Source organism: Camelus ferus, chromosome 30 (genome assembly GCF_009834535.1).
Source record: "Camelus ferus isolate YT-003-E chromosome 30, BCGSAC_Cfer_1.0, whole genome shotgun sequence".
Classification (NCBI taxonomy): domain Eukaryota; kingdom Metazoa; phylum Chordata; class Mammalia; order Artiodactyla; family Camelidae; genus Camelus; species Camelus ferus.
In genome coordinates, this window is record NC_045725.1 from 2968862 (window position 1) to 2982314 (window position 13453).

The 13453-nt window shown below is 52.8% G+C and overlaps 1 long non-coding RNA gene across 1 annotated transcript; it reads left to right on the forward strand.

Annotated features, from left to right (window-relative positions):
* Nucleotides 1–378: 378 nt before the first annotated feature.
* LOC116660634 lies at nt 379–13098 on the forward strand. Its single transcript, XR_004316215.1, has 2 exons — nt 379–1747; nt 3088–13098. It is a non-coding gene; the product is annotated as an uncharacterized LOC116660634 (long non-coding RNA).
* Nucleotides 13099–13453: the final 355 nt, after the last annotated feature.

The following is a 13453-nucleotide window of genomic DNA, read 5'->3' on the forward strand; positions in this document are numbered from 1 at the left end:
TGGGGACTGTAGCTACTAGAAAGCTAGAATGGTGTTGAGAACAGAATGCAGATTTTAGACTCTATGCCCAGGGCTACTTACTAACTGATGGAGATAGTGTTCACTCTCTTAAAACTATATAAAATAGCAGATTCGGCCCTAAAAATACTAATGGAGGAACAGGCAAAACATCAAAACTCTGAGTAAAATGTTCATATTATCCTAGTAATAGGGACAGAGAACCTTCACTGTGTTAATGCCTTGTCTGGTTTTCAATGTTTCAATCCCTCTCCCCTGGTGGGGAGATTTGTAGGAGGCAGCAAGGACCAGCAGGGGTGTGGCCCATCCAGGGCTGGGCACTGGGGGGGAGGGGGGAGCGGGGTGTCCCAGCGAGCGAGCTGCAGTCTGGACACTCTCTGGGTGGGGGGCGCCAGACTGGACTACAGGGAGGAGCAGGGAGAGGAACCCCAGGCCGGAGCAGATGCAGGCGGAGGAGGGGCCCTGGGGTGGGGTGGGGGTCCCGGGTCGGCCGCCTCCCCTGGGAGCAGGCTGGCCTGATTACTCCGTGCCCTGGCCCATCACCGTCCAGGGCTGAGACCCCAAAGGTTAATCCCCAGGCCAGCGCACCTGGGCTCTCTGCCCCGCTCCGGCCAAGGTGCGGCCGCGCCAGAAACAGCAAGGCTGGGATCTATCGCCCTGTGGCTAGACCCAGGGATGACGGTGCACACAGAGAGGGAAGCAGGAAGAGGCGGGAACAGAAGGAGATGAAGACGACAGGAAAGAGAGTGGGGGAGGGGAGGAGCGCCACCTGGCGGCGGACTAGGCCACCTGCAGCCCACGGGCCGCGCAGATCGCTGTTTCTGATGCCGGCCTGACCTCCAGGGCTCACGCTGTGCTTGGCTCACACCGGCCCCTCATAATAACAAGAGACAACATTTCTTTACTGAGCAGCGACTCTGAGGGTCTTTTTTTTAATTACCAGTTTTTTTATTTTTTTACAGTTTCACATTTTCAGAAAAATTGATCAGCTAGTGCAGGAAGTTTCCATATACCCTCCTCCCATACACAGTTTCTTATTTTAGTAACACCTTGCGTTAGTGTGTTGCATTACAATATTGCAACATTAGTATTAACCAAATTTCATACTGTACGTTGAGGCTCATTTTTGTGCAGTTGTGTGGGTTCTGACGTACCCACCATGTATCACAGAGAAGGGCTCTGCTGCCCTCAGATTCCTCTCTTCTACCTGCTCGCCCCTCCCGACTCCTGAACCCTGGCATCGGCTGACCTTTTTACTGTCTCTATGTTGCCTTTTCCAGACTGTAGCAGAGTCAGACTCACACGGACGCATTCTTTCAGATCAGCGCTTTCAGTTAGCAAAGTGCATTTAAGATTCCTCCATGTCTTTCTTGCTAGTTCATTTCTTTTTGTTGCCAAGTAATACTCCATTGTATGGATGAATCACAATTTACCTATCTACTCACCCACTGAAAGACATCTTGGTTGTTTCCAGTTTTTGGAGACGATGAATAAAGCCGCTTTGAACATCCATGTGCAGATCTTCTTGTGGACACAAGCTTTCAGCTCCTTGGAGTAAGTACCAAGGAGCATGCTTGCTGGTCACAGGGCTACATTTAGTCTTAGAAGAAGCCGCCAACGTGGCTGCACCGTCTGCCTTCCCACAGGCAGTAACTGGGGGTTCCTGCTGCTCCGCGTCCTTGCCAGCACCTGGCGTCGTCGGCGTTCTCAAGCCTGCCCATTCTAACAGGTGTGCTGCAGTGCCTCGCTGCTGTTTTGATCTGTAATCCTCTAATGACAGATGATTCAGAGCATTCTTTTTCATCTGCTTATTTGCCATCTGTAGATCTTCTTTGCTGAGGTGATTATTGAGATCTTTGCCCATTTTTAAAATTGGACTGTTTGTTTTCTTGTTCAGTTTAACTGCGTATTTTGGGTTGCAGTTTTTTTAAAATAAATATGTGTTTTGCAATACATTCTAATACATATGAAATAAATACAGGGGTATTTAAATAGAACATACTTGTTGGGGTGTCACCTAAAGTGACTTCCGGTGACACAGCGTCTGGGGGTACACGACTTACATCTCCCAGCCAGAGTGAAGCAGCAGTGACACTCACTCACTCCCGGGGACGCGTGTTAATGCTGAGCAACCCCAGTGCAGGAAGCTCACTTCTCAGGCTGAAGCCTGGACGAGGCGTCTCTACTTCAGACAGACCAGCCAACACGACCTGCGCTGCAGGAGACTTAGCTCACACAACACTCCTCCAACACTGCTAGCCTGGGGACTCGCTTTCACGTAGATTTAAATGGCGTTTATTTCCTAATTGTTCATCCCTGTCTCAGTCCATTCGGGCTGCTCTAGTACCGGGATGCCTGTCTCATCAACAACAGGAATTCACTTCTCCCAGGTCTGGAGGCCGGAAGCTGGGATCAGGGCTGGGGGGCCAGTTCTGGCCAAGGCCTCTCTGAGCAGCAGACGCTGTCTTCTTGCCATGGCCTCCAGTGGCTGACAGGGCTGGGGAGCTCCCCGTGGCTCCTTTCATAAGGGCACTAATCCCATCATGAGGGCCCCACCTTTATGACCTCACAGGATTCACCTCCTAACACCAGCACACAGGGGGTCAGGTTTCAACACCTGAGTTGTGGGGGTCCCTAACAGCATCTTAGCACACGTGACGTACACAGTGTGAACGAGGAGGGGCAGAGAGCTCTGCTCAGCACCTCGTCCTGCGAGGGTGAACCTGCCGCAGCCGCCAGCCGACAGTGCGCTGGGCCTCAGATGGAGGAAGTCAGGATGGTGACAGGGCGCTCTGTGCTGTGGACTAGCAGACCCCGTAGACAGCTGGGCGCATGTCTTGGGAAGAACGTTAATGACCCCAGATGCCTGTATCTTCCCATACACAGAAAAGCACCAAGATCATTCACTTGAGGCATCTGTTCTTTGGGACCAGCAGTAACCTTTTACCAAGACGTATAACGATGGCCAGTGGCCTACCCCATCAGAGGCTGTCTCTGGGCTACAGTTCTCAGGAAGACCCTGAAGAAAACAAACTCACAGCTCTCATGCTCTGTGTTTTTCCCTTTCAGACAACACCACCACCTCCTGCTCCCTCCTAGAGTTGGTCTTGTTAACAGCAGAGTCTTAGACACGTTGCCTCTACCAAAGATGAGTTCTGCTTTCCAACGACATCAGCAAAGATGATGGAACCTTCTAGCAGATCCTCCCAAGAGAGGCTCTGTCTAGTGACAGCACAGACAGAGAACAGGATGGGAGACAGGAGGCCTGAGCTCCCACGGTGATTTAGACTCGTGGTGTGAGTCTCACAGCTTCTCTGAGGCTCAGTTCTGAACATAAAGCAAGTGACTGGAATGTCCTCTCTAGTTACAACACTTTTATGATTCAATGAGTTTTGAAGCTTACCTTTAAGACACAGGAAATTGCTACATTAAAGCGTCTGCACGAGTCGCAGGATGCGCCCAACACTTCGCCACAAGAGGAAGGAAACGGTAGCTTTCACCTTCTCCTCAGCTGAGACCTGAAACAAACAACAAAGCCTGAGGTAGAAAATCACTGCCCCTCCGAGGGGACTGTGCCCTCGCAGGGGACACGTTGTGTGCTGGTATCGGGCTAAACACCTTTAGTGACAGATACAAATCCGAATAAAATAGGATAGAAAATCTTCAGTGAAAACGTGTCTGAAGTTTGACAGTCACCACCACTTCAGACCAGCACCACCAGCAGCCCGCGGCTAACCCGGGGGCCCGGCTCCGCGGCCAGGGCAGAGCCGTGGGCTCTTCCACCATTTTTCTGGAGAAGCGGGCTCACCGAGCCGCCTTTTTCCTATTGATCTGTAAGAGCGTTTCATGCATTAATCATGAAAACACTGCTATAGTGGTTACGCAGTGACTCATTCAAGGCTCCTTCCCGTCTCTGGCTGTAAACCTGGTGGAAGACCTCTGGAACCCCTGGAGGACACCGGGCCACTTTCCCGGTCCCCAGCTGCCCTGGAGCCGCGCTGTGCGGGGGCGTTTGTGGCCGGCGGGCTCCGGGGTGCAGGGCAAGTGCAGGGGCCGGGGCTGGGGGTGTCCGTGGACAAACGGCCCTTCTCACTGTCACTCCGCTCCAATTCCATCTTCTTCAGGACACAAAGAGCACTAAGGCCTTCGCAGGGATTAACAAGCCACACATTATGCTTCAAGAATTATGTGACATTTCGATGGCCCTGACATGTGAAAGGCTTCCATTGTGTCTAGACTCAAATGCACCACCAGCTCTCATGATGTCCTGGTTAGAAGCCTGTTTTCTGTTTGCATCCTCAGATTACAAGCAATTGCCTCCTGGAGTCTGAAGACGACGTTTCAGTTACACACCCAGAGAACAACCTGTGCACAGGCATCGGGTCAATGACTCTGAGCCCTCCAGACTCACACTTTGTGCCTCAAGCATAAGGATTCCAGAGCTTTCTCAGCCCACACGCTGTTTAACCCAAGTCCCCCTCTGTTCATGACGAAAAGGAGGCCCGATGTCGAGAGGAGGGTTGGGCAGAGCAGAACAGGAGAGAAAGGACAGGGCGCGGCACCGGGGGACATCCGCCCTCCTCAGAGGTTGACACACCACCCCCCTGAAAACAGCGAGTCATACACTTTCATCTCTACCCAGATCACTTTATAACATCCTATTAAAGAGATATTTGGTTAAATCACTTATTTCTCAAGTAAAACCAAGGTATGTTTATAGGGGAGGCACTCCACTCTGTGGCTGCGACAGACGTGAAGGACGTCTTGACAACGCCCTCCACGTCGACACCTGCGGACTCAGCCGGCGACGTGCCTAGTCCACCGCGGGCGCCTCCTCTCCCCCCTGTTCACAATCGCCTGTCCGTCTGACTCCTCTCGGACTGGCCAATTCACCAGGCAAAACAGTAAGGCAAATGCTTCTCCCGGGCTCCGGGCCCACGGGCAGCTGTCCACACGTCTGCACACGACTTTCTGTCTTAGATGAACCTCTCACGCCAAGATTGCTGAAACAGACACGCCTCAAGGTTCTGTCAACAATTTAAGCTTCTTTTTAATCTTTGAGATTATACATTTTCCTTATTACAAATTAACACATTTCACTGAAGAAAATTCACATGAGCAGAAAGAAGAAATAATGAGCAGCCATAAACAGCACCCGAGCCGTGCGTGCAAGGCTGCGCGGGGGCAGCCTTCCACGGCGCGCCGCTGCGTGTGCCTCTCCATCAACTGCGTGACTGCGAACATTGTGGTAGGTTTTCCTGGCCTTTCCAAAACTATCCAGAATTTTAAGAAAATAAATGAATGAATCATCATTACCCTTAGCTACTTGAAAGATGCTCCGAATGAAGGTGCCAAGAGCTCTGATCTTTCCCTGGACCAGTGAAGCTGGTGCAGGTACCCGAGCCCCTGGGCAGAGAGGAAGCAGCCCGCTTGGGCCTTCCCTGGGCCTGCGATGCTCTGTGCTGAGGACAAGCAGGTTTCAAGGCCGCGGAGGTGGCACGCTGTTCCTTCTCACCCTCAGCGCCTTCCGACGGCCACACCCACATCCAGCAGGATTCTCACTGCGCTGGGCGCACACTGCGCTGTGGCTCGTGTGTCTCCCCAGGCAGGCCCCACTGCACCTCAAGCGCTAACCATACCCTCTTTCCAGCTGATACACCTGCCACTCCTCTTCATTTTGAGGCCTTTTTCTTGGAAATGCTCAATGACTGACGTGCTGCTTTCTGGCCCGCCTCTTCTCGTGACAGTCACAGGCCAAAGACGACAGGGACACAGATGCTGCACCAGATCCGCCCCTGGTGGGCAGAGCGGGCGACGTGAGCCCTTCATCCCGTTTTCAGCTCGAGAATTCATCAGTGGCTCGGCCCCCCACCCGGGTCCCGGGCATCAGCCATGGGAGTGGCTCCGAGCTGCAGGAAGGAAAAGACGGGACGAGTGTCACTGGTTGGTGCCAAAATGTCCTAACACACAAAACGTATTTTTAACCCTTTTTCTTTTTTAAACATACTGCTTAACATCTTTCCTTTTAATCCAATCCTTTAAATTAATGGCCTCGTTTTGGGTTGAGAAAATAGAACAACATTTAAGACCAATCAGGATGATGTGCGTACTGACCAGGGCAGAGAAACAGAACCAGCAGGACGCGAGCACAGAGAGAGGCTTGTCTTATGGAATGGGTTCCCCTGGCCGTGGAGGCCGGCGAGCCCCAGATCTGCAGGGGAGCCCAGGAGCCCCGGGACCCAGGGAGAGATGCCTCTGCGGGCTGCGTCCGAGGGCTGTCTGCCAGCAGGACTTCTTCTCAGAAGCTCAGTCTTCCTGTACTTCTTTACCTGACGGGTACCAGGCTCTATCAATCCCCTTTTCAAACCTCAAAATTTGCTCCCCCTTCTCCCACAGCTGTTGCCACATCTGGATGCTCCGCACCTGGGCTCTACGTTAAGCAGCTGCCATCTCCTCTCCCTGCTCTGGCTCAATCTGCAACGACAGGGCTGTTCCCTAAAACACCGATGCAATCGCGCCATCCTTCTGCTTAAAAGCTTTCCTTGGTTTCCAGACCTTCACTACAAACTCTGAACTTAGCGCAGAATATAAAGCCGTACCTCCAGTCTTTCCTGGGACATCCCGAACTTTTCTTATACTCCTGCTGCAGGCTGAGCTGTAACCCCCCAAAATGGTGTGTTGGCACCCTCACTCCCAGTACCTCAGAACGTGACCTCATTTGGAGACAGGGTCTTCACGCAGCTAACAAAGTTTAAATGAGGTCATTAGGTTGGATCCCAATCCAACAGGACAGGTGTCCTTACAAAAGGCAAATCTGGACACAGAGACAGGTAAGCACGGAGGAAAGAGGATGTGAAGGAGGCAGAAATCGGGGCGATACACCGATAAGCGAAGGGTCATCAGAGATGTCAGGAAACCACTGGAAGCTAAAAAAAAAAGGCGCATGGAACAGACACTCCTTCACGGCCCTTGGAAGGAACCACCCCTGCCGAAACATTGATCTTGAACTTCCAGGCTCCAGACTGGGAGTGAAAAGGTTCATTGTTTAAGTCTCCAGTCTGAGATTCTCGGTATGGCAGCCCCAGCAAACTGAAACAATAGCCCGCATCCTGGCCACCTTCATTCTCTAACGCACAATGTCATGGCTCCATGATGGAACTCACGTCACTTCCTCAGCATAGGTGTCCTTCTCCTCCTCGACCCCCCAGCGAACTCCTTCTCCTTCGGTCTGCTTCCTTCCTGCCCCTTGGGGCTTCCCCTACCACCTATATCAGGCCAACCTCTGCCCATCCACAGAGGAGGTGGGCTGCCCATCCGGCTGGTCAGAATTCCCTGATGCTGCATGCCCTGGAAGCCCAGGTTACAGGACAATGAGAGGCTCAGCCATGCTCTGCAACCTCTCCTTTTCTCCAAGTGGACAAGGGGACGTGGGACCCTGGCCAGCTTCTTCTCTGTGTGAATGCTAACGCTGCTGGCCAGTGCCTGCAGCCTTGGGCCGTGTGGACCACTGGACTCTGGATTTAGATGCTGGGGGAAGGTTGACTCCTGAATTCATCAGAGCACCAAACAGGGCTACTGTGTGCAGCTAAGGACACAGGTCACACTGTTAACTCTCCCAGAAGACCAAAACTGAATGATGAAAATAACAACAGAATATCTGAAATTATGACTGTCCCAGAAAATAGGGGACATGCAGTCATGGCGCCCATGGGAAAGCTCAGCCTGGGATCCTGGCCTCTGGAGCACCTGTCCTAAGCAGAAAGAGGGGTGAGATGCTGACGGCTCACTTTCCATCTCGCCTTGTTTCCTCTGTAGCAGCAAGAATGGTCCAGACTTACTACTATCGGAACAGTCACAAGACGAGCATTTAATTTCATAGCCATTTGCAAGTTGCACTGACCATAATATGGTCATCACTTGATTGTTAATAAGAAGAAAACATCTCAGAGAAATATGAGACTGTTACTGTATTGAAAGGAAAGGGATCTGTCATCCAAACGGATTATTCCAAATTCACCATGTGTTAAGTATTGCTCTGTCACTTCACCTTGAAATGTCACAGGCTGTGAACGCTGCCAGCAGTGTGGACCTGACGCCTCCAAGGAGCCGGCCTTTGAGAACATAATTTAAGCAGCAAGACGAGAATGAAGGCGGTGAGTCAGCAGTGAGTCACGGCAAAGCCACGGCGCTCCTGCCGTGCGGCTCCCCACACGCGCTCATCGGCAGCAGTGAATTGCTTTTTTCCATCTTGCTTCTTTTTTTCCTGAGTAACCTCAGTATGAATCACGGTGGGTGGTCTGCACTCAAACAGAGAAACTCTTGATCATAATGAACAAAACATCGCTTTAACTTCTCAAAAGACTCTTCGAAAGATCCGGCAGGCGGCGCGTGGACGTCTGTGGTCGCGGACGGCACCACTTTCCCACTTCCCTCCGAGGGACATTCGCAGCCCAGAAGGGACCGGGGAACGGTTGAAAAACAGCAACGGAAAGTGGGCCTGGAGCCCACCAGTCCCCAAGTGTGTGTGCATTCACGATGAATATTTTTAAAAAATTATTAATGAGGATTTCTTTTTTTCTGGCCACGGGTGACCAAACCACAAATGTAACTGGGGAACCGTCAAAGGACAGCTCCGTCCCTGCTGGTGCCCCTGTTCTGCGGAAGGAAGATCATTAGGGGAAATGGTGAAAACCCACTCAGGCCAAGGACTGTGTTTCATGCCCCGCTGCGCCCTCCACGTTTGACAACCAAAGCGGCAGGCGTGGTAAGCTCTCAACACACGTTACATAATTCACCCACGCGATGTTAGCACCAAAACACGTTTTGTGCCTCGGGCGAGGACAGGAAGGCAGCGTCCTCCCCGCCACCACCCCTGTGGCCGTGGGGGCGACTCTCGGCTGGAAGCGCTGAGCCTGCCGGCCCCTCGCTCGGCTGGGGAGCACTGTGTGCCAGGCTGAGTGCTGTTCTCCCACACTCACAACACCCAGAACCTCAGACCGTGGCCGTACTGGGAAATAGGATCTCTACAGAGATAATCAAGTGAAGATGAGGTCCCACTGCATCAGAACGAGCCCTGATCCAAAGATGGGGTCCTTCTAAGAAGAGGGAGACTTGGAGGCAGACACAGAGAGGTGAAGTCCGGAGGAAGCAGGAGGCAGAGGCCACAGTGCTGCAGCCACAGGACCGTGCCGGCGACCAGCAGCAGCTGGGAGAGGCTGAGAAGGATCGTCCCTGCAGCCTCTGAGGGAGCGAGGCCCCACTGATGCCTGCTTTCTGAACTTCAGCCTCCAGATCCAAGGATGAATTTCCGTCGTCTTCCACCAGCTCGTCTGTGCACCTGGAGCAGCAGCTGCAGGAAGTGAACCCTCACTGCTGCCTTGGCTCCACAGCCTCGAGGCCTCTCGGAGCTGGAAGAGGCCTGCAGGGCATGCACCCGCCACCTGGCAGCAGGGGACACCTCCGCCATGCACCGCGGCCCTGCAGCGGCTCACGCCCAGGGGCTGGCTGCTGGGACAGGCCGGCAGGGCGCTGACTCAGCAGGCACTCAGAGGCCATCAGAAAGGGTTGTCTGCAGCCTTTTTAAAGACTGGTATGATTTCTAACTTTCTCCCCGAGGGTTTGGAGGGAGAGGGAGGCAATACACTTTATCAGATCTTCCCGATTGCTACAGGATCATCAGACTCAGTGAATTAAAAACCACTGAAGCCCGGGTGCCGCCATCCATCTCAGCTGAGGCGCTGAGGGCTGTAAATACGCCCGTCCAGGAGCTCCTAGACGAGCACAACCCAACGTGTCCGCAGGAAGAGGACACCTCGTTCCCAGTGGAAATGGAACGGAAGTCCTCTCAAATAAAAGACACTCAGGCTTAGGGGAGGGTGTGACCCTCCTGGTCTGCATCTTAACGTCCTGGAAGAAACGTCTCCTCTCACTTGGCTGTGGCAGGAATCACACTCACCATGGGATGGGAAACCCAGCAGCTGATCCCACTAGAGGCCTCAGTGAAGAGAAGGCTCTGGGCTGAGAGCAAGTGACAGCCGCACGAAGGTGGTTTCCACATCCAGGTGCAAATAAATGTCACATTTTAGAGCAAACCCCACAAACGGACCTCAGACCTCCATCTGCCTCCCAGAAATGGTCAGCAAGGTCAGCCATGGATCGGGGCCAGATCCCCTGGGGTTAGCGCGGATTTCCACAAAACCCTGACCTCACACACCTGGATTACGCGGTAAGCTGCCTTAGATGCGGCTTCAACTAGAGGCCGTCCAGGAGGCACAGCGATCGCCCTGTCACGTGGCTCTCCATGAAACGTGGCGGCACCCCTGCTGGGCCCTCCGAGGGCCCCGGGAGCGCCCACCAGTCCCGTCCGTGGTGAGACCGCTGAGGCCCAGCGAGCACGAAGCCAGCCCCCTTCTCGGCCCTCCGTCCACACGAAGCCGCTGCCCTCCTCCACCAGCCCCGCATGGAAGGGGAGCTGCCACCTCCCGCCCCAGGAAAAGAAACGTGCTTGCTGCCCCCACGGCCTCTTTCCCACAAACCACACTTCATCTCTGGAACGAAGGGGGACAAAAGGCTTTTTCAGTTCTGTGCTGTTTGCTGCTGCCTCAAGATAATTTTGCAAAACTGGTAAGGATGGAACCTTTCGTTGCTGCCAATCCCAAGTGAAGCTTGTCACCTATCACCTGTCAGACGTGCGCAGGGGCATCTGAGGGGCGGCTCGTCAGCCTTGGAGGCTGAGCTGAAATGAGCTGGTGACTCCTTTACAATGTTCTCACCTCCTCTCAAAACAGTTACTTCCCAGTTGTCACTCCTGACAATCTGAGTCTGATACCTGGTCCATTTACGTCTGCTTGCCTTTCTTTTCTGAGTATCACTGTGGCCGGCTTTTCCCTTCGTTTAAAAGAATCCCAGAGATGCTCCTCCTCTCCACCATCGGTGTGCAGCCTGTGGCTCACGCTCTCCGTGGTCATCGCTTCACCTTCTCCCTTCTTGGAGGGCATGCCTGCGACTCTCCTCCCTAGACCACCCTGCAAACCATGAAAGGGCTGGAGACCTGGCCACACTTTTCCATGAAATTCTGGACGAATGAGTCACAGCCGCACCAGGCCTGCTGGGAAGGAGGCCGAGGCCGCCCTGCGGCTCCGCTGAGACAAGCACTTAGGTCACCTCCTCCCCCTCAACTCCCCCCACCACCTGCCATCCGGACCTTGGGGACTTCCTCCGAAGGTAAACCACTTTCCCTCACATTTCCCTCACTGTGTCCTTCTCGTGACTAAACCTACTTCCATTTCCTGACTTAAAGGACCCCCGGATGACCCAGAAAACCGCTTCTCCCCGGGCCCTCAGGGCTCTGGGAAGGACTTCGGTAGCAGACCTCACGCGCCGACTGCCGCGCCCCCTTTAGACTCAGTCCCACGGGCTGACGCCAAGCATAAGCCTGCCGCGGCGTCCACACCATGGTGCAGCAGCCGTGCTCGCGGGCCTCGGAGCTCAGCGTAAACGGAAGCTGCCTCCTTCTCCGGTTCATAAGACAATAATCTGGCAAGAAAATGTGAGTTACTAGTAAGCAGTGGAGTTACAGATGATGTGTAAGTTCTATTTTGCTGAACTACATTTGTCTTCCTCTTCATAAACCGAACATTTATCCTTATTTCAAAGCATGTCCCAGGAGCACAGCTGGACTCGTGCAGATATGTGCTTCTTGTCTGGTACAGACCACGTTCTAAACAAGTGGTTTTGCAGAATCAGATGAAAAGTAGGTCAGCTAACCCGGCAGGTCACAATTACACACGGTCAAGAAGGATCTCAGTCAGATTTGTTTGTCACACGAAGAGTGTTAGGAGCGCACCTCAGGGGTGTGAAATTTCAGATTTTCCAAGAGCAGTCATTTTTTTCCCCTGTGCTACAAACAGCTCTTTTCCGGTCATATGCTTCGCAACGATGTGATGTATTAGAGGTGACAAAGAGGATTCAGCCTAACTTTCAGGCCAGTGTCCCAGCAGCATTCACACTAAGTATTGTGTAATGCACTATCTATTAATCCACTGTGCGGTTTTTTTCTAATTTGAAACTCAGTCAATATACTTAAACACAAAACCCTATATATAAAAGCTGCCTTTTCTGAAAATATGACCTTGAAGTTCAGCACTTTATTTGGAAGATCTGCAACACATGGTGGCGCAGCCGCCGTGAAGAGCACCTGCTTGCTGCTCCCGGGAGGCGTCTTAGCCCAGAAAAGAGAGCATCACTTGGTGACCTCTGTGACTCCTCCTTCACAGGCTGGCTTTTCTTCATCATTGTTCAACATGTATCAGGTCTTCACCTTACTCCAGGCACTAGCCTGGTTGCCTTGAAGGTTTTTTTTTTTTTCCAAAATGATAAAAATTAGTTGAGAACTTATACTGTCCACAGTGGGTAGTTCATACAGGTGAGCTAGACAGGATCCTGTCCTTCTGTGAACCAAACCAAGCGCCAAGGAGGTGAGGGACTAGGGAAACCCACCTGGAGATCTGCTAGCGCACGTGTTCTGTGTGCTCCCGGAGCACTCATCTGCTAGGTACCAAGTACCAAGGAGAACTGTGACACTGTTCAGTTCACAGCAAAGAGGAAACAGGTACCATGACCAGTGCTACAGACACAGACACGGAGGAGGGCTTTCCAGGCAGAGAGGAAAGCACAGAAAAGGAGAGAGATGTGAAGCTGTGCCTCTCCCAGGAAACCACTAGAGGTTTGGTGCCATGGGAAAGCAGGTGGGAGTGGGGCTGACACACGGCACAGAGGTGAGAACCCAGACAGGGCCGTGAATGCAGAGTCAAGGGGTCAGGTGGCATCACACAGGGGAAGGGTCATCAAAGCTGAGATGTCCAAGGAAGGTCCAAGCAACAGCTGGTGGTCAGAAGGAAGCTATCGGGCTTTGCAAACGTGACTGACGAAAGCACTCCTCTGCTGCTTCTGTCCTGTTCGCTCTAACACACGTGCATGTTACATGTTCTTACGGGTCTACCTGCTGGTTCCCATATGGTCCTTGTCCATATCTTTAAGTTTTATGGAAACTCAAGATAAATAAAATACAACTCTCTCTTATCAGACAGTCTGTACTAAGCAGTGAGACCATGTCCCCAGCCAATCAGAGCTGTGGCTGGTCCATTACCACCTCCCTCCACCCGAGGAGACAGCAGAGGAAGCAGGGCCAGACAAGGGACTAACCTAAAGGGTCTGCCATCCAACATCCACACGCCAGCTCCTCTCTGCCAGCAGACGCCTGCGAGTTTTAATTCCAGCTGTGCATGGAGGTCGGACTCCAGCTGCTGCGTGCTCTCAGCAGCGCGAGTGCACAGCCTGGTTATTTGCCCACAAGTAACACTCTGAGGATCTGACCCTTGGGCAGCAGCTGTTCTTCCAGCAAAGCTTGTCCGGCGCATCCAATGCCTGGTCCACA